The sequence below is a fragment of the Triturus cristatus genome, chromosome 4_2 (genome assembly GCF_964204655.1).
Source record: "Triturus cristatus chromosome 4_2, aTriCri1.1, whole genome shotgun sequence".
NCBI lineage: Eukaryota > Metazoa > Chordata > Amphibia > Caudata > Salamandridae > Triturus > Triturus cristatus.
The window spans coordinates 865,880,249-865,896,465 of NC_140586.1; the positions used below are offsets into that span (position 1 = coordinate 865,880,249).

Below are 16,217 nucleotides of genomic sequence, written 5' to 3' on the forward strand. Positions count from 1 at the left end.
GAGTGCCAGATCTTTAGGTTACCCTTGTTCTTCCTCAGCTTAGGCCCCAGCCTTGACCAATCTAAGTGGGACACCCCCAGGCCACCCAAAGGACCACAAGCTGTATATGGGCATAGTAAAACCAAATTACCTCATGAAAGTGATCTGATTTGTAATTGTCATTGATTGTTTTACCTAAATTATTGAAGGTGCTTTATTTATTGTCTTTTACTAATTTATTCCTGCACTGTATTTATTGACTGATGATATTTAATTGCCAACTGTATTTATTGCACCTCTATTTATTCCTTGCTTAATTGGGACCTGAACCTATTGATTGAAACTTTAAAGTCGTATTATTTATTTGACCTGCTCTTTTAAAGGAAAATTCTATTGTATTGTATTTATGATTTGAATCCTGCAACTAAGAGAAAATAAGATCAAGGCATGCATAATTGTCTTCCATAATTTTTACGGTGTAGTGTCATTTTTGGAATGGATGAACGCATGGTTATTGTGAGGATGTGATGTACGCTTAACACGGTGCCTGACCCCAACCGCTCGAGCCAAGCTACCATTGTGCTGGGAACCTGGTGACTGCTAACCCGGTTGCCCGGTTTCCAACAGACACCATGTAAACAGAAAGCATTAGTTGAGAGATAGAAGTTCAGTTTATTTATTTATATACTTTTACAGCTGAAGTAGGGGATCCGAGAATGTTTTATAACGAATCCTTACTGTTGGTTGCCTGGCTGCTCGCTGTCCTCTAGCGACGAGCAGTGGTACTGCATCCGGGTAGTACTTGAGGATGTTCAAGTATTGAATCAACTTTGTTGTTTATATTTGGTTTTGAATTTGGAATATTGTTGAGACAGTACTATGCATACAAGTATACATTAACACTGAAAGAAATAAACAAACCAGGAATAAAGAGACCTCCGGTTTATTTCTTTATAGTGTATAGATTCTATAGAAAGGTTTAGCGATGCAGAAGTGTCAAGCCTTCTTACATGACCTGGACATCTGGGTGCCTTATGTCCTTACACGCTGCTAAGGGGCATATCAGCAACAACCAGCGATAATTAGCGCTAAGCGCACTTAGCGCTAGGATAATTATCGCCGGCTAGCGTGGATTTTTATCGCTGAGATAGCGTGCTATTAGCAATGCTTATCTCAAAAGCGATAAAAATCCTAGCGCTAACTGCCAAACTTGTGATTATCGCTGGAAACCCAGCGATAATCCCACGAAGTTTGGCGTTAGCTTGCTGATAGGGCCTCACATACTTAGCCATGATATCCACCTTCCATAGGATATCATGGCTAAGTCAGTTTCAAAGCAGGCGTAAGGAAAGTAGCGATAACAGAGGTTATCGCTACTTTTCCTGTCGCTATGCTGCTTTGCGTGAGACTTGATAATAGGAGAAATGTTGCTTAGCGACATTTCTCCCGTTATCCTGGGGAGGAACGCCCACTTTGCATCTCAGTGTTAAGGGAAATAGAGATAAGGCAAGGTTTCACGCGATAGCGTGACCTTGCAGATAAGGCGATAAAATTATCGCTGCTTTTCGTCTGAAGACGGACGCAAAAGCGGCGATAATTTTTTAACGCCTGCTTGCTGATATGCCCCTAAGTCTCTTATTACATGTGTCCTGTTAAATTGTGGCCCCTGCGCAAATACATGGTTACGCAGGGATCACAACAATAAGATAGATGGAGTTTTCTGCCCCACAGAGTTCAATTTCGGGAAATCAGATAAAAATCCTCACTAAACTCAAGGACACAAGGGGGCTTATTTACAAGCCCCTTGCGCCACTTTTGCGTCATTTTCAACATGGGAAAAGTGACGCAAAAGTGGCGCAAGGGGCTTGTAAATAAGCCCCAAGAGGATTTTGGTATAGTATACTTTTTAAACATGCTGCTCATTCACTTTAACACAGATTTACTCAAATGTGCGCACTGCAGTGTTGTGGGACAATCTGCAGCTCTGCACTGCGCGAAGGGTAAAATGTTACTCAAAACCCTATTTACAAACCATTGTTGAGGCTGCTTTCATTTGGCACTTGGATTTCTCGCATAACCGTAATTTTATGTTTACCCCAATAATATTGGGGTCAAACCCAGTAGAATCTCTTAGGGGCATATTATCAAGAAACGGCGTTAACATTATCGCCGCTTTAGCGGCAGAAAACTGCTGCTAAAGCGGCGATAATGGGCTTGATAATATGCCCTTGAGAGTTCCGATAGAAGCCCATGTTCTGGTGCCAACATGGGCTTCTATTGGAATTCTCTGCGGCATATTATCAAGCTCATTATCGCCGCTTTAGCGGCAGAAAGCGGCGATAATGTTAATGCCGTGTTTGATAATATGACCCCAAGCTCCTTAAAGAAATATACCCTTTTCAGAGAAAAGAAGCGGCAGGCGTCTCCGGAGTTATGCCCTGTTAGACAAAGGGTGTTAGGAGTCAGACAAACCATCAGAGAACCTTTTATCTGCAGGTGCTCATAGAATGGACATTCGCCTTTGTTCCCCAAAATCAGTGAACCCACATATCACGCATACCAGAATGGTGGTAATTATAATAAATAACGAATTACGTATTCATTAGACACTGATCATATTTCATCACACATCCCTAACTTGTTGGTGGATTGCCTGTCTACATTGTCTAATATACTACTTACCCATTTAACTATATGGCTGTATTATTTCACTAAATTCCAATTTATGCTAAGCCATGAATACTTCCCCAAGTTTCACATACCTTATGGGGTCATCAGGTCAGCAGGTGGATTTCAGCCCTTCAGCATTTTACCTTAGCAATTGGCACCGGTACCTTGATTACTTTTATCACTAATGATGTCTTATAGGGCGACGATGGGGGGTGGTAACTTGTGCCTGGTTCTTGTTTTGCTACAAATGTGTGCAAACAGTTCTCGTATGCAGAAGCAAACAGAAGATACTGAAGTTCATACAACACATTATTACAACTTGTGCACCAGAGAAGGGGAAAGTCTTCCTTTTCGGTCATGGTAATGTGAACTATGTCGAATAACATGGAGTTCCTGATCAGAGAGTATGACTGTCGAGTCCACAATACATTTCAAAAGTCCTCTTTTCTAGACCCTACGCCTATTATACACGTCCCTTAGTGTTACATGTAGTCCTGTTCACATGTGACCTGGCCCATCTTACATTTAACAATATTGTTATCATACAGATGCCCTGCAACACATGCCACCTGGGTCCTGTTACGTCACTAGATCTGAGTTTCCATGGGTTAGGGCTATGTTGTACTGTTCACATCCAGCAACAACCTCTGAATATAGTAACAGGGTTTTGCTGAGCAAGAATTTTACCTTTTCGGTGCAAAATGTCTTTTCAAGGGAAAATTGATTGATGCTGCCCTGCATCATCCCTGTGGGTGTTGTCCCCACTAGGATGTATCTTAGTGTTCTGTCCATCCACAGACTTTACAGCAATGTGCGAGAAAACGCTTAATGTAGTCAGAATGTGTTAAAGTCTTGTGGATGTTTTTCTTTTTTTGCATTTTGTATTTTTTTTTCATATTGTGCAGAGAGTGCTTTTTTGGAGGGCGTTTGTGGTCCTTATGAAGTATCCTGAATTGCTGAAAATCATTCCAATGAACATATAGTGGGTGGTATATTTAAGGATTTCTTTGTGGAGATACCCAGCAAATTGTATTTTGTAAAACCATCACTGATGTTTGCAATGAAAGATTTTAGGGACCAGTGAACACAATGGGGCATATTATCAAGCACGGCGTTAAAATTATCGCCGCTTTAGCGGCAGAAAACTGCCGCCTATAATATGCCACAGAGAATTCCAATAGAAGCCCATGTTGACACCAGAACATGAGCTTCTATGGGAATTCTCAAGGGCATAATATCAAGCCCATTATCGCCGCTTTAGTGGCAGTTTTCTTATGCTAAAGCGGCGATAATTTTAACGGCGTTTCTTGATAATATGCCCCAACGTCTTTCTAGGAGGTTTATTTTTTCTCTCTTTCTCCATTTCTCCCCATTCAATCAATCAATCAATCAATCATAGGCATTTATAAAGCGCACTACTCACCCGGAGGGTCTCAAGGCGCTAGGGGGGGGGGGGGGGGGTCCGCTACTGCTCGAACAGCCAGGTCTTGAGCTTCTTCCTGAAGGAGAGGTGGTCTTGGGTCAGGCGTAGGTCGGTGGGGAGGGCGTTCCAAGTCTTGGCGGCCAGGTGGGAGAAGGATCTTCCTCCTGTTGTCGCTCTGTGGATGCGGGGGACGGCTGCGAGGGCGTGACTGGTCGAGCGGAGGTGGCGTTTGGGAGCGTAGAAGTTGAGGCGGCTGTTGAGGTAGGTCGGGCCTTGGTTGTGTAGGGCTTTGTGTGCGTGGGTGAGGAGCCGGAAAGTGATTCTTTTGTTGATCGGGAGCCAGTGCAGGTCTCTCAGGTGTCTGGAGATGTGAGTTCGTCTGGGGACGTCGAGGATGAGTCTCGCCGAGGCGTTCTGGATCCGCTGGAGTCTCTTCTGGAGCTTGGCGGTGGTACCAGCGTAGAGGGCGTTGCCGTAGTCCAGTCGACTGGTGACGAGGGCCTGGGTGACCGTTTTCCTGGTCTCGGTGGGGATCCACCGGAAGATCTTATGTAGCATGCGCAGGATGTTGAAACAGGACGAGGAGACGGCGTTGACTTGTCTGGTCATGGAGAGGGAGGAGTCCAGGATGAAGCCCAGGTTGCGTGCGTGGTCTGTCGGTTTGGGTGCGTTGCCCAGGGCGGGGGGCCACCAGGAGTCGTCCCAGGCGGAGGGTGAGGAGCCCAGGATGAGGACTTCCGTCTTGTCTGTGTTCAGTTTCAGGCGGCTGGTCGTCTTCCACTCGGCCACGTTTTTCATCCCTTCGTGTAGGTTGGCTCTGGCGGTGGCGGGGTCGTTGGTCAGGGAGAGGATAAGCTGGGTGTCATCGGCGTAGGAGATGATGTTCAGGTTGTGTTGGCGTGCGATGGCCGCAAGGGGGCTCATGTAGACATTGAAGAGGGTGGGGCTGAGTGAGGAGCCCTGAGGGACGCCGCAGATGACTTCCGTGGCTTCTGATCTGAACGGGGGCAGGCGGACTCTCTGTGTCCTTCCGGTGAGGAAGGAGATGATCCATTCCAGTGCCTTCTCCTCGATCCCGACGTTGCTGAGGCGCTGCACTAGGGTGCGGTGGCAGACAGTGTCGAATGCCGCGGAGAGGTCCAGGAGGATGAGGGCCGCTGTTTCTCCGTTGTCCAGCAGGGTTCGGATGTCGTCGGTGGCAGCGATGAGGGCGGTCTCGGTGCTGTGGTTGGCCCGGAAGCCTGACTGGGAAGGGTCGAGGGAACCAGTCGTCTCGAGGAAGGCTGCCAGTTGCTTGTTGATGGTCTTCTCGATGACTTTGGCTGGAAACGGGAGGAGCGAGATGGGGCGGTAGTTCTTGAGTTCGGTGGGGTCCGCCGTTGGTTTCTTTAGTAGAGCGCTGAGTTCGGCGTGCTTCCAGCTCTCAGGGAAGGTGGCGGTGTCGAGGGAGGTGTTGATGATGTCCCGCAGGTGGGGTGCGATGACAGCGTCGGCCTTGTTGAAGATGTGGTGAGGGCAGGGGTCGGTTGGGGATCCGGAGTGGATGGAGTTCATCGTGCTGATGGTGTCTTCGAGGTTGATCGGTGTCCAGGCGTTGAGGGTGGTGGTGGGGGGCGTTGGTTTGGTCGTGGGGAGCGTTGGTTGTGTTCTGAAGCTCTTGTGTATGTCAGCGATCTTGTTGTGGAAGTAGGAGGCGAGGGAGTTGCAGAGGTCTTGCGATGGGGTGATGTCGTTGGTTCCGGCGTTGGGGTTGGAGAGTTCTCTGACGATGTTGAAGAGTTCCTTGCTGTTGTGTGCGTTGTTGTCCAGCCGGTCCTTGAATGCTGTTTTCTTGGTGGCGTGGATCAGTTGATGGTGCATTCGGGTGGCGAGCTTGAGGGTAGTCATGTTGTCCGGCGTTGGGTATCTTCTTCAGGCTTTCTCGAGGGCTCGGCAGTTCTTCTTGGAGCTCTTGAGTTCGTCGGTGAACCACGGGGCCTTCTTGCTTCCGGGTCTGCTGGGCGGGGTCCTCAGAGGGGCGAGCTCGTCCGCGCAGGTGGAGATCCATTTCATGAGGTTGTCGGCGGCTTGGCTGGGGTTCGGTGAGCTGGCGGGAGGGTGCTGGCTCAGGGATGCGGTGAGTTGTTCGGCTGTGATCTTGTTTCAGCTTCTTCGTGCAGCCTGTTGCTGGTGGTGGTGGACCGTGGTTCTTTTGAAGGTGAAGTGGCTGCAGCTGTGGTCCGTCCAGTGGAGTCCAGTGGCGTGGCTGAAGGAGATGTCTTTGCTGGACGAGAAGACGGCGTCGAGTGTGTGTCCGGCGAGGTGGGTGGGGGTGGTCACCAGCTGCTTGAGTCCGAGGGTGGCGAGGTTATCAAGCAGGGTGGTGGTGTTGCGGTCGTTGTTGTTCTCCAGGTGGAAGTTGATGTCCCCGAGGAGGATGTAGTCGGCAGAGGGGAGGGCGTGCGGGCTGATGAAGTCGGCGATGTCTTCGCTGAATTGAGTGCGTGATCCCGGGGGTCGGTAGATCAGGGTGCCTCTGAGGGTGGTCTTGGGGTCGGTGTGGATCTGGAAGTGCAGGTGTTCGGCGGTTGTCAGGGTGTTGTCGGCGTTGGTCGAGATACGGATGGTGTCCCTGTGGATGATGGCGATGCCTCCTCCAGTCTGGTTGTCGCGGTCTCTCCGGATGATCTTGTAGCCCTCTGGGATGGCGATGGCGATGTCGGGCGCTGAGGAGTCGTTCATCCAGGTTTCCGTGAGGAAGGCAACGTCAGGAGCTGTGGTGTCGAGGAGGTTCCAGAGTCGAACGGCGTGTCTGTGGACGGAGCGGGTGTTGAGCAGGATGCACTTGAGGTGGTTGCTGCTGGTGCTCGGCTTGGCGGGTGCTCCTGTGGGGCAGGTCCGGATGCAGGTGAACTTGCAGGTGAGGCAGCTGAAGGGTCCGTGGGTGCGTCTCGGAGTGGCTCGGTAGCACCCGGGGGGTCGGTCGGCCGGTGTTGAGTGCGTTGAGGGTGGCGGCATCGTAAGTTCCGGCGGGTGGGGTGGCCTCTGCGGGGGCCAGGGGGTCTTGCGCTGGGCGCGGTCCAGGCGCGGACGGGCGCAGACGGGCTTACCTTTGGCGCACCTTCGGCGCTCAATCGGTGCACCCGCTGCGCGCGTCCGCTGCGCGGTCGCTCTCGGGGCGTCATAAGAGGGGAGCCGGGAGGGAGGGTCTGCGGGGAGGCGGGGAGCGCGGGATCCAATCGGCGGTCGGGGGGCGGGTCTCGTGGGAAGCGGCGGGAACCTGGGGGCTCAGTGGCGGCTGGGGCGGTGCTCGGCGGCCCTGTGGCGGCTGGGGCGGCGCTCGGCGGCCCTGTGGTGGCTCAGGCGGCAGCAGGAGGCCCAGCAGGTAAGGAGCAGGCGGGAGGTGTGGGGGCGACCAGGCCGAGGGCACAGGGCACAGTGGTCACTGTGCCCCATTCATTACCTTCTGGGTTTTCTTCAGCTCCCCAATCACTGTTAGCTCTCCCCCTGCCTCTGTGTTGTTTTTTCTCTCTTTCTCCCCGCCACCTTCTGTCTGCTGCTGCCGCCTGCTGCTATAGTGTTTGTTTTTTGCTAGTTGCTGTAGAATTGTGCCATCATTAGAAGAATCGTTAGATGTGGACAGTCATCTTGAAATGTTAGGATATATTTACTAGAAAATGATGCGGCGCGGCAAGCCATCATGCTTCGCCTGCTGCATCATTAGGAAAGTGCAAGGATGTGTCGTATTTATCGCAATACGATGCATCCCTGTGCTTTCCTCTATGCTGGCGCACATTTGGCTGCTTAGCTCCAACACAGGCATCCTTTTTGCAAGGATGCCTGTGTTGCTGGAATTATCATTTTTGTGCAGGAAGGGTCTTCTATGTGTGCACTGTAGATTGCACAGCCACACAAAGCCACCCTGCGTGGCTTTTCATGGCCTTGAAAATATGGCCCCCTTTCATGCATTACTCTGTTCCATGGGTGTTGCTGTGGGCTTTCCAACGCAACACCCGTGGATTCTGAAGCATTCCCAGAGTTTCATAAACCTGCAAATGCGTCAGATTCTAACACCTCCCCAGGAGAGGGGTTAATGTGGCGCAATATTGAGAAATACCTTTAATTCTCCTCGTTATTTGCTCTTTCTATGTGTACTGCATTATGCAGCACACAAAGAAGGAGGGAAACACCATCAGTGATTGTTTTTGTGCAGGAAGGTGCCCCTTACTGCTCAAATACTATCCTCCCTGCTACGCAGGCAATATTGCACCATGGAGCAAAAGTGCCTGCTTTAGTGCTAGCCAACCAATTGTGTGGCCAGTACAGAGAAAGCACATGGATGCGAACGTAGATGTCTCTGGGGTCATCAGCGCACGTGTGCAGTACTACAATCTATTACTAGAGGTTCCTGTAGAGCTGGAGCAGTGCTAGATGGGAAAGGGTGCAGTACCACAGGCTGTTACTAGAGGTCCCTGTAGAGTAGCTGGGTGGGAAAGGGTGCATTAGCACCAGCTGTTCATAGAGGTCCCTGTAGAGTGGTTGGGTGTGAAAGGGTGTATATGTAGTACCACAGGCTGCTGTGTTACTTAAGGTCCCTGTGAAGTCACTGGATGTGAAAGGCTGATGTACCACAGCCTGTTACTAGAGGTCCCTGTAGAGCTGAGGCAGAGCTAGATGCAAACGTCTGCAGTACCTCAGGCTGGTACTACAGGTCCCCTTAACAGTATAACAAGGATGCAGTAACGATAATTGACATGACAGGGACCTCTGGTGACAGCCGGTGGTACTGAGCTTGTGGGATGTAAGCACCACAGGGACCTCTAGCGACCGCCGGCGGTGCTGCACCATCTCGGTCCTGGCTCGATAGACAATATAGGAATGGAGTTTGTCGCTTTATTTTACTCTTGGCTCGATAGGGACATCTGGCGACCTCCTGCGGTATTGCATCTTTGTGCTGCTTGTCTCCTGAAAGCCTGTTTCGATTTGCAGCATCTCAAGAAAAGCGTTTATAAATAGATGTCCTCCCGCCCGGCTCTCTCCAGACAGAGGGGCATATCTACAAGGCGGCGATATAAAATTATCGCCGCTTTTGCGGCCGTTTTCAGACGAAAAGCGGCGATAATTTTATCGCTATATTAGCGAGGTCACGCTATCGCGTGAAACCTTGCCTTAGCGTCTGAATTCCTAACGCCCATCTTTGCATCTCTAATGAGATGCAAAGTGGGCGTTCCTCCCCAGGATAACGGGAGAAATGTCGCTAAGCGACATTTCTCCTATTATCAAGCCTCACGCAAAGCAGCATAGCGACAAGAAAAGTAGCGATAACCTCTGTTATCGCTACGTTCCTTATGCCTGCTTTGAAACTGATTTAGCCATGATATCCTATGTAAGGTGGAGATCATGGCTAAGTATGTGAGGCCCTATCAGCAAGCTATCGCCAAACTTCTCACGTTTGGCAGTTAGCGCTAGGGTTTTCATCGCTTTTGAGATAAGCGTTGCTAATTGCACGCTATCTCAGCGATAAAAATCCACGCTAGCCGGCAATAATTATCCTAGCGCTAAGTGCGCTTAGCGATTACTATCACCGGTTGTTGCTGATATGCCCCAGTGTTCCCCTCACAAGAACTGAAAAAGTGAACTTTCTTTTCAACATAGGCGGGTGCAAAACGGACACGTCTGATATACATGGGCACTAGATGTGAATGGGCGCTGCAAACATCGCCTTCAAGTTCTCTCTAAGGGGCATATCAGCAACAACCAGCGATAATTATCGCTAAGCGCACTTAGCGTTAGGATAATTATCGCCGGGTAACGTGGATTTTTATCGCTGAGATAGCGTGCTATTAGCAATGCTTATCTCAAAAGCGATAAAAATCCTCACGCTAACTGCCTAACCTGAGAAATCTCACGCAATGTGGCATTAGCTTGCTGACAGGGACTCACAAACTTAGCCATGATATCCACCTTCCATAGGATATCATGGCTAAATCAGTCCTGAAGCAGGCGTAAGGAAAGTAGCGATAACAGGGGTTATCGCTACTTTTCTTGCCGCTATGCTTCATAGCATGGGGCTTGATGATAGGAGAAATGTCGCTTAGCGACATTTCTCCTGTCATGTCAGGAACACCTACTTTGCATCTCATTAGAGATGCAAAGCTGGGCGTTAGGAATTTGTGCGCTAATGCAAGGTTTCACGCGAAAATGGCCGCAAAAGCGGCAATAATTTTCTATCGCCGCGTTGCAGATATGCCCCTAGATCTGTGTGCACCTGGGTTGGCATTAACGTTTACCCTTTGAATAATTAATTCAATATTTACGGAAGCACGCACTAACGTTTATATTCCTTACATTTGAAACCCGCAGCATTAGACACACAGGGAGCGTCGCACATTAGAAGTCGGCGCACAGGTAGGAAGTACTTCCTCAGTCACAGCAGAGCGAGTGCGACAACGAGCCTGGCATATAACTGATAATGCTTTGCCAAGCTTGTTTTGATCTCTCTGGTCTCTTTTCTATTGCACCAGCCTGCCCTCTCCCTTGCTGCAGTCTTGGCGCACACGTCATACACATCCCCTTTCACCAGTGATGCGCTCTGGTCACTCTTGGCTCTGTGGAGCGCCGTGAAGCGCGGCCCCGCGACTAACAGCGGCGCAGCAGGCAGCCATGTTCTCATCCAAGGGAGAGAATGCAGTGTTCACCGGATGTGAGCGCCACATCCGCTTTCCCACAATGCCGTTCGCGTCTGTTTTCGTGCGCACTTCGTTCTCAAACGAATGCAATTTTTATGTTTCATGTTCGAGAAAACTTTCTGAGTGTTTTTAATCTTTTTCAAGTTTCAAATTGTGGTGGGAAAGAGCTCCCGCTAACATACTTAGGTAAAATGTATGATTGGGTTAAATCCGAAGGATGCAGGAAATGTTGTAAAACATGCGTTGTAATAGTATTTACACTGTAGGCGTTTCACTTGCACCGTGTGTGGCAGTGATAATCTACTGTGAATTTTTGGAGGACATCTGCGATGTCTAATAAGTACAGTCTAACAAGAGTAATGTAACTCGGGACTATGTTTTACTTATGAGAGCGAGTAGTTCAGCGACAGTACTTATTGAGACATGGGACTAAATTTCATTTTCAGTGCTAGTTCACAATTATTGGAGGCGTTTTCATCATTTTATGTATGCTGCAGAAGTACACGTGGAAAGAACAGAAAGAGGAGAATTGTAAACGTTTCTTCTTCTTGTGCCTGCTCTAGGGAGGTGCAAGGTTTTGGCCCTGTACCAGGTTTACAGATATTGTAAATGCGGGGCAGTGTCAAAGACCATGGGTGTTGTATCGGAACACCCGTAGAACCCCACTTTGCCGCAGAGGAAGGCAAGCGACTTGCACTGCATCGCCTTACTCCATATCTAGAAGACCATGCAAAGTCACGCAAGGTTACAAAAAGTGACGTTCCAGTGGCGCACAGGGCTTGTAAATATGCCCCTTATTGGTGAGCTGCATTGTGTTACTTTTTATTAAACCTAGCCCTCTGATTCTTGTCTGCCTCGTTTCAGGCAATATCCGAAAGTAGAATATTTGAAACTTGGGTCCAGATTTATCAGCACTTTGTATTGGTGCAAAGTCATAAAAAGTGACATAAATCAGCATAAAGTGTTGCTAAATTATTCACGTTTCCTACTAGAAAGTATTGCTAAAATAATGCAAAGAGGCGATTAGCACTACTTTGTGTCAAAGGGGCATCCGATGGGTGGTACATGAGCATTCCTATGCAACTACCCATCATGTTTGATGCAAAAACCTCTTTATTTACATTTGTAGACAGACCTTGGTGCCAAAATTACACTTCCTCGAGGCAGGCGCAAAGTTGGAGTACCTTTCCAGCACAAAACCTATGTTAGACTCATGCAGACACCTCTGCCTTATGGTGCAAAGGTGTGTGCTTGATGCACTGCAGGAAGAAAGTGCACCAGTGCAGGAAATGATAGCAGCTGCATATCTTAGTAGATGTGATACTGTCCTGATCCATACCTTTCAAGCAATGCGATGCCACAACTGCTGTTGCTGCGTTGCATTCAGTGAAAAAATTATAAATTGGGAGTACTCGCTCATTTTCTGGTTTTAGCTAATAAAGCAAATCTGAGTACACGACAAACGAAGTCTGAATGGGTTTATTCAGAAAGGTTAATTATCTATGAACCACCGAATAGGTGAACTGGAGGTGCCCCCGGCAACAGTAAAATAAGTGAGCGCCTGAACCAAAAGCTTCACACATATATATAGGATTTGTGATACACACTTGCAATGTGAATTCCATGAAATGATTAAAAAAAGTGAGTACACGGGTGTGGTTTTGAGATAATGAGAAAAGAAGAAGGTGGCCTTCAAATGTAACAAGAATGTAAACTTTTTGGCTAGCAAACTAGTTAACACTTTCTCATCCCAGGATCCGAGATGTGGGAAGCTTGGAATTTCATAGACAGGCTCTACTTGGCACAGCATGAGCAAGAAAACAAGGCTACAGTGGTTAAAGTTACACTAGTGCGGATAGACATTTTCCATCCACACAATACTAAACCGTGGTATTTTCAGTCCTGTCTGACTTCTATGCATGTGGTACTAGAAGCAGGTGCGGCCAACGCGGGCTTACTGCACTGAGAGCTCTAGTACCACATGCCATCAGGACCAGTGCAGTATGCAGTGCTCTGAAATGTCTGGTAATGGCATGTGGTACTGAACTGTGGTGTGCCAGTACCACCTGAACCCTGGCACAACCAGTGCAGGCCTACTTTTCCGAGGCCACTAGTAACATATGTGGTTCCGAACCTTGGTATATCTAGTCCTAGGTGCTCTGAAACATCTAGTAACGTCATGTTGTACCGTACCTTGGTGTAGCCAGTGCTACCTGGCTGCTCTCAGATAGTGTATGGTACTGAGCCCTAGTATAGACAGAGTTGGTGGACTACTCTGAGACCTCTAGTGGCACATGAGTTTTTACCTTGGAACATCCAATTTTGGTAGAGCACTCCGAGGCCTCTGGTACAAGACGCCGCACTATAAAGATGCTCTAGTGATTCAACTAAACTTTGAGGTATGGGCAAAACTTAAGATGAGCACAGTATTTCTTTCATTGTATTCATTAGAGATTGTTTATAATTGAGGATCGATAGTACTGGGTCTTATCAAACAGGATGCGAACACAGGACGAAATTTACAAAGAGTTGCATTGTGTGTTGCAAGGGCAATGCAAGCTTTAAGGGAGATTTACAGTGCCACCCAGAGACACCTTGCGTGGCATAGTAAATCTGGAGTAGCGCAAATCACTGCCTTGCCTTACTCTGCCCTGGGAAGGCGTTCCATGGATGGTGTTCCCACGCATCCACCCATGGATTTTGGCACACTCCCAGATTTACTACCAGTAGTAAGCATGGGCCTGTGTCAAAAAGGAAAGCCTTCTTAGGGGAGGCGGAACAAGGAAAAGTAGCTTTAATTCTCCTTCACCTCATTTTTTTCTCTTTCGACGTAAAAAGAGGAAAGAGCCTCTAAGAACTGTTTTTGTGCAGGAAGGTGTTTTTACCTGCACATAAACAATCCTTCCTGCAACGCCTGCACCCTTACACCATGGTGCATCAGTGTCAACGTCGGTGCTAGGCTGTGCAGTGTGCGCCAGTGCAGAGAGAGCGCTGGAATGCACCATATCTTAGTAGATATGGGGCATTCCTGCCTTCTCTATGTGACGTAGCAAGTTGTCTTGCTGAGTTGCACTGCGTCACATCTCTGTAAATCTTATCCACAGTATCAAGGGTTGTGGTCTGTGTAGTTTTAGATACTGAGACTTTGTGTCACTTATACTATCACTCTGAAGCATTATTAAAAGCAAAGTGCTCCAGGGGCCCCATTACACAAAGTGCCCGGGCGTGCAACGGGCGTTTGCGCCCACTTTGCACGCCCCCGGGGCTCTTTGGTATTCCAGAAGGTGCCGCGGACACTTGTGCGGCCCCTTCTGTAATATCGATAGCGTTGGCGCACATAAAGCACCAGTGCTATCTTTAGAGGGCGTTCCCTCATTTGCATGGGGCCTGCCCCAAGCATATGAGGGAATCCCTCTGCCTCTGCGCTCTTTTACAGACGCAGATGCAAAGAAGCTGTCAGTGCACTACCTAAAAGATGGCGTACTGTCAGTGCGCCCACTGATGGCAGCCCTCTGAAGATGGTAAAGGGGGTCCTATGGTCCCCCCAGGCATCCTCTTGCAGACGGTTACACTCACTCACTGCACCCGCCTGCAAGGGGATCTCTAATACCCTTAAAAGAAGTGCAGGCGTTTTTCCACCTGCACTGTGAAAATGCGGAGCTGCTTTAAAGCAGCCGCTCAGTTATTCACCTAAATGCGCTGCCCTGGCGGCAGTGTGAGTTCGCGTCTGCCCTGTGTGCAGTGCATTCGTCATAATACGGCATATTTTTATTGTTTGCACTGAGCGCACCTTTTCAAAGGTACGCCTGGTGCAAACAATGAAAATGCGCCTTTTGTGTAAAACAGCCCCAGGAGGCCAGTCTCTGTTCTAAAATGATAACTAGTGCAAATGACTCAATGTGCTCAAAATCATTAAAGAGCTCCAGGAATCAGTCGCCTGCAATTTGGATGTTCCACCATCTCCAGCTTTGTGTGCACAGCTTTCTACATGCTTCCCCTGTAAAAATATTCAAACTAAATTGGATTATTTAGAAGCTGAAACTATTTGTTGGCCCTCCTATTCTTGACTTGATGATGCAGTCCAAGTAATGTTAATCATTTTAAAGAAAGGTAAGCCTATGTTAGAACATTTTTCAAACATTTCACAACCTGATCTAATATCCTTGAACCTAGAAAGCCGTCTTGTCAGCTCTCCGCTGGATATTCGCCCCACCAAACGTTTCCATCAGTTTGCACTTTTTCAAAGTCTAACAAAGTTTTCTCACAGTCCTTGAACATGGGTTGGATAACTTCCTCTTGGAAAGAAGTAGTCGTGCGGACTCCGTTGAAAAGCATTCATTGGACCCAATACTTCAGGCAATTTTTGGCCTATTTCTCTCTTCCCTTTCTTGTCAAAGGTACTTGACAAAAAGCATGTTTGCAGTTCCATAGGGAATGTAAGGCTCTTCGTGATTATCAACAAGCAAAGTTCATCCAGGACACAGTACCGAGCGGGTCATGGTTTTGGTCTTGGATGGCCTTTGGGCTATGATGGATGCCAGAGGCCAAAGAGTCTTATTCCTCTTAGAACCTCTCGTCAACATTCAATACCATAGACCATGTAATTCTGTTAACGATGCTGTTCAAGATAGGCATTCAAGGTCTTGCCCTGTCATGTTGGTATCATTCCTGACTGTTGGGAAACAATTATGTCTACAGCCCCTTTCTTTTCGGATCTCAAGGATTTATGGTTCGGCGCCCCGTAGAGCTCTGGTCTCCCTCGGCTTCTATAGGCGTCCTCTGGTGTAACTCCTACATCAAACTGTAGCAAGGATTTTTCTGTAGGCTGATGACATTCAACTCATCTTTGGGGTGTCTCTCCAGCATGAAACTGAATTCCCTCTTCTACTTGGCTGACAGTCTTGCAGTCACCTGCTGGTGGACGTCTAAAATTTACTTAAAACCGACTCCCAATAAGACAGAGCTTTTGCTCACCTTCCTCAAAATCAAGGTGACTGGTCACGTCTGACCTGTCTGTATGTGCCCCCCTCCTGCAAGATCCCTTCACCACCTAGGTCTTTATATTGACTCTAATTTTGGTTGTAAGACCCAAGTTGCTAACGTCTGTAAATCCAATTTTTTCTACCTAAAATCTTTATGCCCTGTTTTCTTGTTTTTAGAGTACAGCCTCAGAATACAAGCAGTGAATGTTATTAAATCGAGGGTTGATTCTGGCAATTCTATTTTTCCTGTGGGCCATAGGAAATTCTTAGCTTGTTTACAGCTTTTTCAGAATGCAACTGCCTGCTCTCTGTGTGGCCCCAAGTAGTTTAATTCATTAACAGGGGCAAGCATAAGCCTGCATTGGCTTCTATTTCATGGCATCTTTAAGGCCATGACTATACCACATAAATCAGATTTTCCTAGTAACCCGATTTCGTGGTTAAGAAATTCAGCTGGTACAACCCTCCCAAGGAATTTGCTATCTGACCAGCAAT

General features: G+C 48.2%; 1 protein-coding gene across 1 annotated transcript in view; it reads left to right on the forward strand.

The window, feature by feature from the left end:
* Positions 1–16,217, forward strand: part of AKR1A1 (aldo-keto reductase family 1 member A1) — a 1,289,949-nt gene that overhangs the window by 1,041,606 nt on the left and 232,126 nt on the right. The window lies entirely within an intron of this gene.